This window comes from Gymnodraco acuticeps, unplaced genomic scaffold (assembly GCF_902827175.1).
Source record: "Gymnodraco acuticeps unplaced genomic scaffold, fGymAcu1.1, whole genome shotgun sequence".
Classification (NCBI taxonomy): Eukaryota; Metazoa; Chordata; class Actinopteri; order Perciformes; family Bathydraconidae; genus Gymnodraco; species Gymnodraco acuticeps.
This window is the reverse complement of record NW_022990302.1, coordinates 537957-554982: the sequence shown is the minus strand read 5'-3', so window position 1 is coordinate 554982 and position 17026 is coordinate 537957. Positions and strand designations below refer to the sequence as shown.

At 40.0% G+C, this 17026-nt stretch overlaps 1 protein-coding gene across 1 annotated transcript in view; it reads left to right on the top strand.

Annotated features, from left to right (window-relative positions):
- The window catches only part of vegfc (vascular endothelial growth factor c), an 89506-nt gene that overhangs the window by 6428 nt on the left and 66052 nt on the right, over window positions 1-17026 (top strand). The gene's annotated exons all lie outside the window — the stretch shown is intronic.

Here is a 17026-nt window from a genome sequence, read left to right as displayed (position 1 = left end):
TCAGCGAGCGATATAGGACAGACAGTGCCCTGAATAGAGGGCTCCGCCTGTGCTAATATAACAAGGGTTACAATACGTAACCCAACGTTTCATCCGACAGGCCATAAGACTGTTAAACACCTGAACTTTGAAACAACATCCATAACATTCATCTGGCTGCAATTTAGAAATTATTTATCTAATATGTCATATTCCAATCACTTGTATATAGACTCTTATTGCACTATTTCACTATTTCACTTTTTTACTATTTTTCTTTTTGTATTTACTATTTACTTGCACTATTTCTTTCAGTTTTATGGTGTTGCACTGTTGGAGGAGCCTGTGACCTAAGATTTTCATCATCATAACTACACTGTAGCTATGTTCGTATGATCAATAAAAGCCTTGAACCTTGAACCTTGATTTCGGTCTTGAGGAAATGATTTTGGGGTTCTGATAAGTACTGAAGGCACTGTATGTAACACATCAACCTGAACACTGAATCAACAAAGAATCAGTCCATGTCCCAGCCTCGACCCTCCTTGAATCGTTTAACTTTCTGCCTCTGGCTTGTTATTAAAGAAAAGTCCCCAGTGAACCTCTCTGATGAACCTTGTTCAATGCTATTTGTCTTCCAACTTGTCTTCTACTTTTCCTCCATGTTTTCGTTGGCTTTCCATGTCTCATTTTTCTTTTTGACCTGTGGGATCTGCTCCAGGACAGTTTTTGCTTCATTGCTTATGGTTTTACCAAGGGCAAGCTATATCAACCTACCAATCTTGCATCAAATAGTCTTTTGAAACAGTAGTTGTTAATAATTGTACTTTAGGCAATATTCTGCTTGAAGTTCCAGACAGAGTACTGGCTCTGTATTAGAGCATCTTAAACTCTTCACTGCAGGAGTTTGACAATTTGTTTTCATTGTCCATTGTCGGGTAAATAGAGCAATCTTAAAGTTCATGACTATTTTCAAGCAAGTCAAATCACACCAGGGACAGATTGTGCTAAGCATAACATTGAAAACTCAGTGGTGTCTTGATTCAGAGTGGAAAACATTAACCATGACCTTTTGTGGCAAACTCATGTGTTTTGTACACTTTACCATTCACCCTAACCTCCTCTGTGCATTGTATTGCTCCGGTAGTGAAAGGTCACGTTTCAACCTGAATTGGAATCAAATGTTACCGGTCAATCATATCAAGACTTCATTTGTAGGAGACAGGTTTTATTATTTTGTGGCGTTTTTACCTGCATTAATTGATCTTTTGGCCATTTGTGGGCAGCTGACCATGGCAAACACGACATTGTCATATTATCACCATATAACACATGCTAGCAAACAGCAGCCCTCTGTACATATCCAGCAGACATGGGCCAACATCAGTATTTATTTATAGTTGTGTTTCTGGCAACCTAATAATTGTGAGTCGAGTATGGGAGTAAATCAGTTATTTCCTTTGCGTGCTCTTCTGAGCAGGACAGAAAGAGCGTACAGTCAGTTATGAAAGCTTTGTTGAAACAGTTGACTAACCAAATACTAAAGTTGCAAACAATGAGCTAATAGATGCTAATATGCACAATATAACTGAGAGGAGCTGTAGAGTTAGCTAATTATTTTTTGATTAGTTGATACAAGCTACCATTTTAACATTACATATCATTCATTGGTTATATGAAGATTAGTTGCCAGGGAAGCGTTAGCATGTGTTTCAACATTTTTCCAGTGTTGTTCTTCGCTACTGTTCCTTGTCTGCACTTTGGGCTTTAATTACCCCTTTGCATCTCAGATGACTACTGTATGTTACGTGGAAAATCCAACTTAGTTGGAGGTAACAGGGTTTTTTCATGATTTGTTCTCTTAAGTACTAATTACTTTTACTTGATGGAACTCCACATTACAGTACATCAGTTTCGTACATGATAGCCGTCTTCCTACAACTATGTAGCCATTGGTTTCCACTTCAGTCGTCTAATTAATGAGGTTTGTATTGCAGGTATATAATGGAAAACCAATGGCCACTAAGAAGGTAGGAAAAACACATTCATTAATGTCAAACACAATAGCATGACTTCCAGTAAATATGTCAAAACATGCAACTTTAAAGGTCTTTTTGTAGAACTCTTTTAAAAACTCACGTTTCTACATAAACAAACACTTGTTCACGTTCAGTGTTAGCTTTTCCATCTCAGTGCACAGAAACACTGTTATGTTTCAAGGATGAAAATGTGCATTCGATTTTTTCCCTCCAGTACTACTTTGTATTGTACAAGCTGGAATGAAACAGTCCACTATAACTGTTTTCTCTGAAATGCAATGATTTAAAGTGATAATGGTTTCTAGCTGGGCACTGCAGCTTGCCAAAAAGTTACAACCCTCATTTAATCTGCACATGACCCCTGACTCTGCAGACAGATGGATGTGGTGAAACCCCCGTCAGAATGCCAGCATGTCTCTCTCACACTCGGTTTCTGTTGCTCCATACCTCTTACTTCATCATGATAAGGATGAGGAATAGAGCAATATCAATGCTTTTTCACTTTCTGTAGCCTTTATCCTGACCCAGTCACCACATCATTTCTCATCTCAGTTTCTATTTATACTGCTTACCCCGTCCCTCGCTCTCTATTTCCCTTATGCCTGTCTTTACAGTATCTCTCACCCATATTACACAACCCCCTGGAGTCTGCAGAAGAATGTGGTGTGTAATTATCAATTATTTCCAAGGAACTTTTGTAATTTCTCTTTGGACCGTCCAGCTCAGTCTCTCCGCTCCTCTTGAGTGTTGAGATATGTGACTAAAAATATCACACTGTACAATGTTCCTTCAGATTCAAGTAGGTGGAAATGGTGTGTAGAATAAGGCCTCTTTAAAGGGTCCTTTTGTACATAATTGTCACAGAAGAGATTAGAGGAGCTTGGGTTGATTTATTTTAGTCTGGAGGGAGTAACTCATATTTGTTATCTTGACATCTGTCAGGGTTAAACACTGATCAAACTAATCTAAGCTTATAAAACCCTTTTTCTTCATCCCTCCCCTCTCTTTCCCATGTCCATCTCTCTGAATATATCCTCCCCTGTCTGACCTCACTCCATCAGTTCTCTAACCAATATGTTGTAATAAAAAAATATCAGTTTGATTTATCTATACCTCGAACTATTATATACAAAGTAGGAGTGTATATTCCTTGTTGCACTATATATTCCCTTTTACATTCATACAAATGTTTTTCTTAAAACATTTCTTAATACCCCCCGTGTGATTTAGTCCTTTGAGACTCATTGTTTGCAACTGGTTTTAATGCCAAGCTTTTTGACTCTTGATGCTCTCGGTATGAGAGGCTTATTCAAAGTGTTTTGACATCTGAAGGTAACCTGTTGGTGGAGGACCCTCCAAAGACTGACCTGCAGACCTCACCACTTGACACACTGTGTTTGAGGCTGTGTGCCCTGAATGGAAGGGGGTTGAATGGGAGTGTGAATGTGAGTGAATTGAAGGTGAAAAGGGTCAACGAGGATAGAATGCATAATGAAGTGAGGCTGTCAGAGCTGAGAGGCCAAGAGGCAGCCTTTCTACCCAAAAACATGCAGGTTATCAATTTGTTTTGCTGAAAACATTGCACAGGAAGTTATATATTTTAAGTTGTATTTACATTCCTTCACTCCTAGTAATAACATTTAAGAGTAATGCATAGGCATAGTTTTCATTTTAAATCTGCTCCTGTCTTGACCTACACATGGTACATGCATTCTAAGGTTAAGGTAGTTCATTTATATAGCACATTTCATACACAATGGCAATTCAAAGTGCGTAAAGCACTTACACACAATGAAACAATAACTAAAACAACTGAAAATAAAGCGATTCATAAAAGACAATGAACGTATAAGAAATGATCGTTTTAAACGCTGCAAGTGGTGCAGAAGTTCTGTATAATACCAAATGTTGTTAAATGACCTCTGTAAAAGCTCATTGGTATGAGCTATTGGTGAATAGAAAGGTTTTTAAGGTTTAATAACATAGGATCGATGCATAGACTTCAGATGTTCTGGAAGTTTATTCCAGATCTGTGGAGCATAAATGCTAAAAGCTGCTTCTGTGCGTTTGGTTCTGACCCGGGACAGTGAGTCCCCCCCCCCCCGATGATCCCAGAGCTCTGGGTGGCTGTCAGAGAAAATAGGCTCTTAATAGAAGCATGGATGATATTAACAATGTTTCATTTATGTCTTGGCCTTTAATGAAACATGTAGGCAAGCCAACCATCACTGCTTCCTCAAGAACACTGTTATGGCGCATTTCCACTGCAGGGCCTCGCACGGCTTAGTACGGTATAGTTAGGCCTTGGTAGGCCAGGCTCACTTTATACTGCATTACCATTACAGTTTAGGAACTGGGGCAGTAACTATAGTAACGCAGTGTAGGCAGAGCCGTGATGTCATCTTCAATGTGAACCACAGAAAACCAACATCAGCCGTTAGCTGTTAGCACTCAGAGCTCAAAGCTCCTCATATCTGTTCAGAAACTAGACAAAAGTTAAACAAGTACAAACCACAGACTGTCTGTGTCATGGCGAATACAGTCGCTGCTTTATTTATGTCTGTAGGCCGTTGTTGTGAGTGTGGACGGTCGGAGCATATATAACGTTAGCTTAGCCAAGCTCCATTTAGGAAACACGCATTTTAAAAGGGTTTTCGCCTGCCGTCTGTCTGCAGACTTGTCAAAGCATTAATTCATGGTTTTTACTAACCGGTATCAGTATGTTGTTACTTCGGCATCATTTTGAAACGTGTATTACAATGAAATCACAGTCAAATATGTTCATCTTGTTGTAGTTGCCAGCGATTCTCTCACTAGTTTAGCATACTCAGCTTTAGCTTTATATGCACTTTAGCTTTTAGCTCTGGTGCTAAATCCTCCACTATCGTGTTGTCTCCCTTAAAAGTGAAATCTGACTCATCTGCTGCACGGAGCAGACACTTTTACACAACGTGTTCTGGAAGTAATATGGTCTTTGTTTACATTAGCAAGCATCGCTAACACTCAGAGCTAACCTGGAGAGAGTATGTGTAAAAAAGCAGGAAATAAAAAAAAGAACTCACCTTGTGGTAAACCTGCAAGAAAATAAGCGTTTGAGCTCCATACTGTTTCAGAAATAATCCTTTGGAACATGATATGGTATTTAATCATGGCAGCATTTAGCTGTATCTCGTAGAATTCTGAGCAGGCACAAGCTCCCCCCCCCCCCCAGAATCAGCCATTCTCTAACAGGGCTGGAATAGAGGGATATGAGGGATGTCTAAAATGCATGATCTGTTTGGTATTTTGAGCTAAACACATCATAGACATGTTTTTATATATTATTATATATCTGAGACCCATAATATATGCCCAAAAATAGCATGATAGGAGATCTTTAAGACTTGGCGAAACCTGAAAATGAATTACATTATCATGTTACATTTCAGCCAATATCAATTTATACTTGATAATATAAATCTGTATTTGTAATAGATAAAAGATGATTTATTTTTCATAAAGTTGTATGTATGGTGTGGGTATCTACTGTAAATCCATCCGTCTTAACGTGAACACTTGTAAGTTTGTCTAGACGAGTCCTCTTAGTGCCAGGACTTACAATCAACCAGCAATTATCCTTAGATCAGCTCCATCACAACCCAAACTGTAAATGTAGAACGGCCACCTGACCTGTCCCCAGCTTCAAAGTCTCACACAGTGGGCCACTTCAGACAAAATCAGTTTGGCGTTTTATGCATTTGAGCTTTACTCGGTCACAGCAGTTAGTTTTCTTGGTCTTACTTTGATTTGGTGGATAATCATGCTTAAAGAACGTATAATGTGTCCATTGACCCAGTTACCCCCTTAGGTCTCAACCCACAGCCTCTCTCAATGCTCCTCTGATTGTAATCAGAGAGATCAACGCCAGCACTCGCTTTGTCTGCACTACGGGCATAGTGCTTTCTATTAAAGTACCGGAGCAAACCTATGACACACTCATGTACCGTTGTGGTTAATTTAACAAAGCATGATATTCAGTTAAACGGTGTGCATTGAGCTACGCATGAATGTACTACAGTATCTCAAGACCACAAAGTCTCACTCCCTGCATGTCAAAAACCCACACTTGCCAGAAATGTTCGGCTGGCTAGGGTGTCGAACCGGCTTACTAGGCAGTGGACGCTGCAATTGGGCAGCCTGACCTCAACTCACTTTTGAGGCCTCCATCCACATACACCTTGTTGTTTGTAGCCTGACACTCTCATCAGTATCAGACTGTCTAATGCAGCCTTCAGAGGCTTCTGCCCTTCAGACAGATCAATAGGATCTGTGTGGACAGTGGAAACACAGATTTATATAAGTTGTAGATTTAGTCAGGTTAAATCATAGATACCATTTTGATAGGAGACACATTTTAAGGGCAAGATTCAACCTTTTTAGACAGTATTTGGCCAAATGGTAGCATTGCAGATACGTGAATTTGAGCTCATATTTGCAGTGTTATGCAAACAAATGAAAACATGAGCGTTCATCAGAAAATCAATGTAGTAATAGTGATTCAAATAATCCAATAATCCAATCCTGGTTTCCGATCACTGAATCACCATCCAGTTTGTCATCCCTGTTTTTCTGGTTAGATACAGTTTAGTGATCAGAGACTTTATCGGGCAGAAATAAGAACAGGGATGTCATGCTCCTACATGGAGACACAGCTACTTTCATGAAAAATTGCAACATGCAAGAAACTGCCATCTGGAGCAGTTTGGTGGTTTAATGTGTTGCCGAAGAACACTTCGAAATGTAGACCGCAGGTGCGAGGGATCAAAACAACTGCCCATTGGGTTTTGATGTTTGCGATGATGTTTTGTCCTGATAGTAGTGCTAGAGTAAGGATATGTTAATTATCACCAACAACTGGGAACATATCCACCCAAACTTCCTACAGACGGAGCCGTTAGCTCTCTGCTGATGCAAGAGATGAGGCTCACTGATCTCTTCAGACTGATGGCTGATGTCCCTGTAAGCCACTCACTGTTTACTGTTGTAAGACATTTAAAGTCTGAAGCTGTTCCGCGTTGTAAACATTTCATGATGCAGAGAAGGAAATCAGAGCTTGTTGTTGGAGGTAGCATTCTGTGGTTACACATTGGCTGTGCCGGTGTAAACTGTTTGTGTGTGTGTGTTTGTATGTGTGTCTGTGTGTCAGGGTACACACACGGTCAAATACTTGTTTGTTAAACAAACACACAGCCATGATGAATTTGTAACTCAAACACACAGAGAAAGGGAAGGAAAACACAAACTACTGACTCGCTGAGACCACCAGGCGAGTGGTTTGCTGAGCAGAGAAAAGCCGCAGACACTGACCTCATATGCTTTGAACTAACTGTTACTCTCAGCTTTGATTTCAGAGAAGATTTCAAATGTTCTGTTTCACTTGGACATGAAAACAAGAAGTTTTGAAGAGGTGGCCTAGAAGGTATATTAATGTGAGGTCACCAGTATGAAAGCCCTTACAGAACATGGGGGGTGAAGAATGACAGCCGTGACGCTGTTCAGCATCCAGAAGAGGACATGCAGAGACTCAGGAAGTCAAGCTATAAACACAACATTAACAATAAATCAGTGTATGAAGTTAAAGTGAACAAGAAAGCAATGCACCTAAAGCGGATACTGAGCAATATTAGCATTCATCAGGAGTCGTGATTTTGGTCACATGATGCATATTACAAAACATTACATTTCATAAGTTGACTTTTTTCCAAAGCGACTTACAACAAGTTCAACAAACCGCTATCACACAAACTCCAAATAGTAATAGCATATGGAGTGATACCTTTCAAGTCTAAATTGCACAGTATTGCAGCTATAGTTAAAGTTCTCTGCTTGCCAAGTCAGTTAGTTGGTCCGATAGTGCTTGCAGCTGAATCAGCCAGCCTGCCTGAAAGTGCTACATATAAGTCCAATACTCTGTTTGACATTATGATGTAGTATAACAGGGAAGGCATGACCCTCCCTGCTCTGCCTCTGATTGTCTCACTCTGATATTCTTACATTCTTACACATGACTTGCATGCCTAAACCTAAACTGCTCCACCAACCAAAGCAACTAGTATGCATCCAATGGACCATCCTATGACGTACCTGTGTTTAGGAAAATATGTAAGATTATAAATATAAATTCATCAGATTAACAGCCTGCTTTCATTAAAGGTTGAACTGTTGACGTACTGTACTTTGAACAGCTTAATGCGTACTGTGTAAAGCAAAGTAATAACAATGCAGTGATTTGTATCGGACAGCTTGCTTCATTTAGACCCCTTAAATAAGCATTTGAGAGATCATTGTTAAATATGATTGCATGTTTAATGTGTTTTACAACGCTTATGTGGTGCACATGTTTTAAAATGATGTGTTTTTACCAAACATAAATTCTTTATTTTTGGATAACTTTATTTTTCCACTCATTTTGGTAATTCAGAAATGCTAATAGTGTTAACATGGGAATGAGTTAAACTCCAAATAGAGTTAATACTTACACTCAATAAGGTTATATATAACCAACTCTGCAGAAAGAGTTCAATTAACATTCTGTGTTGAGGTGTTGAATTCCTCTCTGGCAGTTTTCATTTCCGTTGCTGATTTTTCTTTGTACTAGCCAATCAGAGGCAGAGTAGGGCGGGTCATATCCTTGCTGTCATTCTACATTATAAATTATTATTCAGCCACTACTACCCCCCCCCCCCCCCCCCCCTAGAGAAAGAAGGGAGATTCAAATGTAATGGAAGTAGTACATGCAAAATGTCAAACACAATATCCAGCCTGCATATTTTTGGGCAGAAATCATCTCTAATTGGTGGTTAGGGGGTTTGTGTGCACTGTTGTGTGGATTTTGATGTGCATGTAAACACGTTCTTAACAAGTCCGACCGGTCTGATCGGATTTTAGCAGTTTTCTACAGAAACGCTGACCCAAATAACATAACGCGTGGGGATGCCCTTCTGTAGTGCTCAGCAACATTCACGCCAAACAGGAAGCAAATCGGTCAGAGGGTTGGCGGGGTTCTTGATTCTGCAAAACTCAGATACACACACACACACACACACACACACACACACACACACACACACACACACACACACACACACACACACACACACACACACACACACACACACACACACACACACACACACACACACACACACACACACACACACACACACACACACACACACACACACACACACACACACACACACACACACACACACACACACACACACACACACACACACACACACACACACACACACACACACACACACACACACACACACACACACACACACGTCCTACAGTATAGTATGTTGCATATAGGGACGGGTGGCGCAGTGGTCTGTGCATCTGATCATCAGATCAAGGGGGGTGCTGGGGAACTCCAGTTCGAAACCCGCTCCTGCCGCCACTGCGTCAGGCCGTTGTGTCCTTGGACAAGACACTACACCCGGATTTGCTCCTGTGGGTAATGTCCACAGTACATGTATGATACCAATGTGTACTTGTAAAAGCGCCTCGATGACTTCGAGGCGTGAAGATGGACGGTGTGGCGCAGTGCGCTGTGCAATGATCATCAGATCAAGGGGTGAAACCCGCCGCTGCTGCGTCTGTAAAGCCGGTGTGTCCTTGGGCAAGACACTTCACCTGAACTTGCTCCTGTGGGTATTGTCCACAGTGACCATTGCATGTATACAAAATATGTGTATTTGTAAAGTGCTTTGAGCATCTGGAAAAGCGCTATAATAAATGTAAGGAATTATTATTATAGACATTACATACTCTCTGTTAAAGTGTGTTTGAAAGTTTATACCATGTGTTAATATGCATGTCGGATTTTCTTTGATGTGATGTGTGTTTGAGAGTTTTCCACGTCTACTTTGTCTGAGTGTTTTACCATCTGTGTTCAGAGTTCACCTCTAGCTTTGTTGCTCTCCTGATCCGAAACTCCTGATAGTAATTCCGATACAACGCTGGTGTTGTTTGGAGACTAATCACATCACAGATATATCCTACTGGGCTTTACAGTGTAATTCACAAGGTATTAAAAGTGATATGTTTAAATGAAAGCTCTTACCTTGGGACACATATTCACCATGGACTGTCAATTATTGATGGATGTAAAAATATTATCCTGATGAACTTTTTTCTTGTCTTTTTCTTGGCATCGCCCTGTTAATGAAATAAAGACTGTCATGTGGATATGTATAGAATCTAGCTGAATGTTAATTAAATGCAATCCAAGACAGTCCGAACAGTCCGTGACAGAAAGAGAAACATAAAACTAAACACTAAACGGCAGTTGTAGACATGACCTTTGAACAATTGCTTCATGCCGCAGATTTTGAGTGTGTTTTTTTTTTACGATGATTCTTGGCTGAATGAATATACGGTATATAAGTTGAAATGGTGCTCCATGGTCAAACCAGATAAACTCAAAGCACAACATAATTATTTCAATGTATGAGTTCATCTACTGAAATGAGCTAAACACAGCTGCCTCTGAGAGGAGCTGTCCACCATGATTTTGGAAATTGCAGTTTTATGTTAATTAGTGGGTCACCAATACAAAAATGATATGGATTTATCAGATTGGTGAAGTCTTTCATGTCTTTGACGGATTGTCAATCTTGTTTTATTTTCGTTTTTTTCCCCCTCTTGACACCCCTCTGTCTGAGCTTAATGTATCTTTCCAAAAATAACAAAAGTATTTGGCCTGACACACACACACACACACACACACACACACACACACACACACACACACACACACACACACACACACACACACACACACACACACACACACACACACACACACACACACACACACACACACACACACACACACACACACACACACACACACACACACACACACACACACACACACACACACACACACAACACACACACACACACACAACACAGTGGGGCAAAAAAGTATTTAGTCAGCCACCAATTGTGCAAGTTCTCCCACTTAAAAAGATGAGAGATAATTTTCATCCTAGGTATACCTCAACTATGAGAGACCAAATGAAAAAAAAAAATCCAGAAAATCACATTGTCTGATTTTTAAAGAATTTATTTGCAAATGATGGTGGAAAATAAGTATTTGGTCAATAACAAAAGTTCATCTCAATACTTTGTTATATACCCTTTGTTGGCAATGACAGAGGTCAAACGTGTTCTGTAAGTCTTCACAAGGTTTTCACACACTGTTGCTGGTATTTTGGCCCATTCCTCCATGCAGATCTCCTTTAGAGCAGTGATGTTTTGGGGCTGTCGCTGGGCAACACAGACTTTCAACTCCCTCCAAAGATTGTCAATGGGGTTGAGATCTGGAGACTGGCTAGGCCACTCCAGGACCTTGAAATGCTTCTTACGAAGCCACTCCTTCATTGCCCGGGCGGTGTGTTTGGGATCATTATCATGCTGAAAGACCCAGCCACGTTTCATCTTCAATGCCCTTGCTGATGGAAGGAGGTTGTCACTCAAAATCTCACGATACATGGCCCCATTCATTCTTTCCTTTACACGGATCAGTCGTCCTGGTCCCTTTGCAGAAAAACAGCCTCAGAGCATGATGTTTCCACCCCCATGTTTCACAGTAGGTATGGTGTTCTTTGGATGCAACTCAGCATTCTTTCTCCTCCAAACACGTCTAGTTGAGTTCTTACCAAAAAGTTCTATTTTGGTTTCATCTGACCATATGACATTCTCCCAATCCTCTTCTGGATCATCTACATGCTCTCTAGCAAACTTCAGACGGGCCTGGACATGTACTGGCTTAAGCAGGGGGACACGTCTGGCACTGCAGGATTTGAGTCCCTGGCGGCGTAGTGTGTTACTGATGGTAGCCTTTGTTACTTTGGTCCCAGCTCTCTGCAGGTCATTGAGTAGGTCCCCCCGTGTGGTTCTGGGATTTTTGCTCACCGTTCTTGTGATCATTTTGACCCCACGGGGTGAGATCTTGCATGGAGCCCCAGATCGAGGGAGATTATCAGTGGTCTTGTATGTCTTCCATTTTCTAATAATTGCTCCCACAGTTGATTTCTTCACACCAAGCTGCTTACCTATTGCAGATTCAGTCTTCCCAGCCTGGTGCAGGTCTACAATTTTGTTTCTGGTGTCCTTTGACAGCTCTTTGGTCTTGGCCATAGTGGAGTTTGGAGTGTGACTGTTTGAGGTTGTGGACAGGTGTCTTTTATACTGATAACGAGTTCAACCAGGTGCCATTAATACAGTTAACGAGTGGAGGACAGAGGAGGCTCTTAAAGAAGAAGTTACAGGTCTGTGAGAGCCAGAAATCTTGTTTGTTTGTAGGTGATCAAATACTTATTTTACCGAGGAATTTACCAATTAATTCATTAAAAATCCTACAATGTGATTTCCTGGATTCTTTCCCTCATTCTGTCTCTCATAGTTGAAGTGTACCTAGGATGAAAATTACAGGCCTCTCATCTTTTGAAGTGGGAGAACTTGCACAATTGGTGGCTGACTGAATACTTTTTTGCCCCACTGTACTTTGTACATAGAACCTTTGCTCCTTACTCTATTCCCCTATTGTAGCAACTGAGATGGTGATATGCACCATTGCACCTACACAGTAAAACGATTCATTGAAAGCACATTAGTTATAATTTTTATTAGCAGTTCTTATAGGCCGATATTCATGCCACTCAAAGTGTGTGCGTGTAAGTGTGTGAGGCAGTTGGAGGAGGGTGCTTGTGCTGGAGTGGGAGTTAACATAATACACACACTTTTACATTCTTACAAATAGATTTTGATACATGAATAGTTTTGTATAAAAAAGAGGGAATCGGACTGGACTGTAAATGTTTATTTAATAAACAGCCAACCACATAAAAATGATTTGACTGGACTGATCTCAGCAGTTTGATGTTCCACAGCTTCAGTCTGAATGTGGTCACTGCAGTTGTAAAGTATTTATAAAACTGATCTGATGTCAGTCCACTGAGTGTGGTGTTGAGGCAGGAAGCTGGAGTTCCTCTGTCAGGTGGCAGCAGTCCTATTTACAGCTGCTGGGTTCACAAAGCTTTGTTTCAGCTTCTTTGACCTGATAAACGCCTTTTTCCCACGTGAAGGGACAGCGTGAGTGTGTGTGTGAAAACACTATTCCGCACACAAAGAGTAATACACACAAAATCAGGGGAAATGGACACAGGACAGACAGACACACACACACACACACACACACACACACACACACACACACACACACACACACACACACACACACACACACACACACACACACACACACACACACACACACACACACACACACACCACACACACACACACACACACACACACACACACACACACACACACACACACACACACACACACAGGCAAAGGAAACCAAGACAGGACATATTCATGTGCAGACAGAAGCACATACACACATCATGCATGTCTAGAAACACACCAATAAACACATTGTTTCTTGTTGGAAATGTTGTGTGTGTTTGTTTTTTGTCTCTGCAGTGGCTGTATACGACTACAATGTGCTGTTTCAAACTGTGTGTGTGTGTTTGCATCTGGTGTGTGTGTATGTGTGAGAGAGAGACAGCCTTGCTTGCAGCAAATGGTAATATTGTTTCTGTCTGAGTTATTGTGTGTGGATGTTACATTTATCATGAATAGCACAATAGCATTTATCTTATGTATTGAAGCACAGGAAGTGAGATAACATTCATACACTGGTCACAGAAGAAGAATTAGTTGTATTGTGAGTCTGAACATTGGACAGTAGTGCAGCTAGTACAATGACCTGGTTTACAACTGATCTGTATAAATGCAGCTCTTACAGATGGTTTATTAAAGGGTTACAATGAGCAGGTGGATGTAATGGTAGTATCGCTTGATTTGAGATCTTCCTAACATTACATAATCCTCCGGTTAGTCAATAGAGTGGTGCAGTTATGACGTAGTTTTGTGAGCCAACCCGGAAGTTAGCACAGCAAAGGCTCCCTCCACAAAAAGAAATGGGATTTCTCCATTGGATTTCAGTACAGTATGTTGCAGGAAAGAAGATCTGTGGCAAACACATTCATAATATTGAACACATTTGCTTCAGCAGGATAATCCCCACATATTAACACCAAATGCTGTGTCAGGTCAGAAGTAAAGGTTTGCTTGTTCTGAGGTCTGCTCTAAGAAGATGTGATTCAAATAAATGGGGTTATGCCCTTAGGATTCTGAATGCACTTTACAAATTAAATGAACATCATGTATAGAATAAACAATAAGAAATAAACGCGCTGTAGTAGTGCCTGATATTTGCGGGAAAGGAAATGTTTCTTCCTTGGGAAAAAAATGATCTCAATCATAACAACAGATATCTTGGATCAAAATGGTGAACAATCTAATTTATTAAGCATTGTTTAAAATAATTATTTACTAATTTAAGGAAAATCAATTAAACTTTATATTATAGGCAGAGTTGGGTGTAACGCATCACAAAGTAACGCGTTACTGTAATAATATTACTTTTGTCGGTAACGGAGTAGTGTAACGCGTTACTTTTATAATTTAGTAATCACACTACAGTTACTAACATTGCCCCGACACGCGTTACTTCGTTACTTTTATAAAATAATCACACTCACTGACAGACTAGAGGGGTTTCCGCCGCAGGTTTATATACATGTAGGCCTATGTAATCTGCGCGACTTGCGAGACCACATCTCCACGTGCAGTGCTGCATAAACATGGATGAGTCTTTTCATCTGTAAACTCCCTCAACGGGGCCGCTCGCTCTCTTTTGTTGATCGCCCTCTCACGGGTGAACAGTTCAATGTCCCGCTTCATTGTAGGAATTCTGCTATGTCTCTACCACTTTAGTTTGACCATCTCTGTTACTAAGTTATGGAATACTAAATACATAAGTAATTAGATACCTTACCGTTACTGCGCTCATAAAGAATGATAAGAATAATGCGTCTTAACTGGTTTCATTAATTAGTGTCTTGACGTTTCACAGACTGTTAGCTTGTTGTGGTAGGCTGGTAGCCTATTTGAGAGCATATAAAAAGAAATACTTGTGTTATGTCTTCCTTAATGCAATAGTAATTGGGGGTGCAAGTGGAGTCTCGCAGAGGCAAAACTGTGGCGCACTTACACTGTAGGTGCGTCGCAGTCTGCGTGATCTGCCTGTAGGGGCGGGCCGGCCCTGCGAGTAAAGTAACGAGTTACTTTATGTAGAGAGTAACGAAGTAGTGTAATATATTACTTTTTTTTTAAAGTAATATGTAATATGTAATATATTACTTTTTTTTTTAGTAACGACCCCATCTCTGATTATAGGGTATAATTTACATACACTTTTATGGCCTCCAGAATTTGATTCAGTTGGATGCCTGCCTTACAGAATAGAGTGACATTATTTAAAAGAAGGCATGTGTAACCAGTTATGGAAGAAGTACTCAAATCATTGACTAAAAGTATAAATACCATGGCCTAAAATACAGCATATTAATGCATGTTTTACTTTATGCATAATGGCCTATTAAAAAATAAGAATATGAAGTTAATAAGACCAGAAATAGTATTATTTATATATAGTATACTTTAAATAACAATAACAATACTGTGTAGATCAGCAGTGCAGTACTGCATTACACCAAATGAACATATGTGTTTTAATATGTACAAATTAAGTAACTATAAGTGTTACTTGTAATGGAGCTGAGTGCAAAGTCCAATATTTGCCTCTGAATAAGTGCAGTAGAAGTAATTTATATAGCAAAAAATGGAAACTATCAAGTACATATATGTCAAAAAAGTACTGAAGTACAATACTTGAGTAAATGTACTGAGTTGCTTTCCACTACTGTGTGTAACAGACTATGTTCTGGAGACTGAGGCTTCTCTTGCTTCTGCCTGTATTGATGTATTATATACATATACATCGTTTTGCTTAGTTTTGCCTGTATGGTTGTGACTGAAGCTAGAGGGCGCCCACATGATGAGATGCATTTTTAGTCGGACCTGAGGCTAATTGGACAGGAAAGTGATTTAATGAACATATTCATATTACTAACGCTGGGTTGGTTTGATACCCATAAGGGCAAAATGTCTAAACCTATAAAATCAATGCAACGATGATTTCTCTCTTAACCTCTCAACGCTCGCTCACTCTTTAACCTGACTTTTGAGGCTCGTGTCACCTCTCCAGCGACCACACCAGTGGTTAAATATTTGATGTAGATGTTGTACAGTAAGTGGTGCTGCTGTGATGAAAGAAACCCTCCAGACTTGAACTGACAACAATGTATTATGATATCATATCATTGATGATGATGATGATGATCATCATGCACTTCCAACAATCCAACCATTACAATTGGTTGACATTTTTCAGAAGTCTCATGGAGAGCATATATATATATATATATATATATATATATAGCTGAAATATATAGAAAAAAAGGCCTCTAAAATGTGTTTTAGTGAATTCACTCCATTGCTGCTGCTGACTCACACTAACCTCTCTATAGAAGTGACAGCTATTGCTTCACAAAATGCCAGGAATATAAATGGGGCGCTATCTCCATCCTTGTCCTCTCTTACCCTCAGCCACATGATGGACACTTTGCATTACATTAATGCACACTATACACATTGTACACCAAGCTACCTCTTTAATATCTGCATTACTTTCCACTTTTCATACCAACACTGCACATATTTTATTCTATTTTGTCATATTATACTCTACATAGTTTTTGGGTATATCTATATTTCATGTAAAAAAATTGCTCCATATATTAATGTTAAAATAGTTTTTCATAATAGTTTTAGGCAATAAACCTGTTTCTGATTCTGATTTGTGATTGTCATATGCTCATCATGACCCCCAGCTTTCACTGCAGATCAACTTAGTCATGATGCTTCCCTGGCCTCCATGTTTCCTGTTGTACGTCAGCGTGCTTCGTGTGATG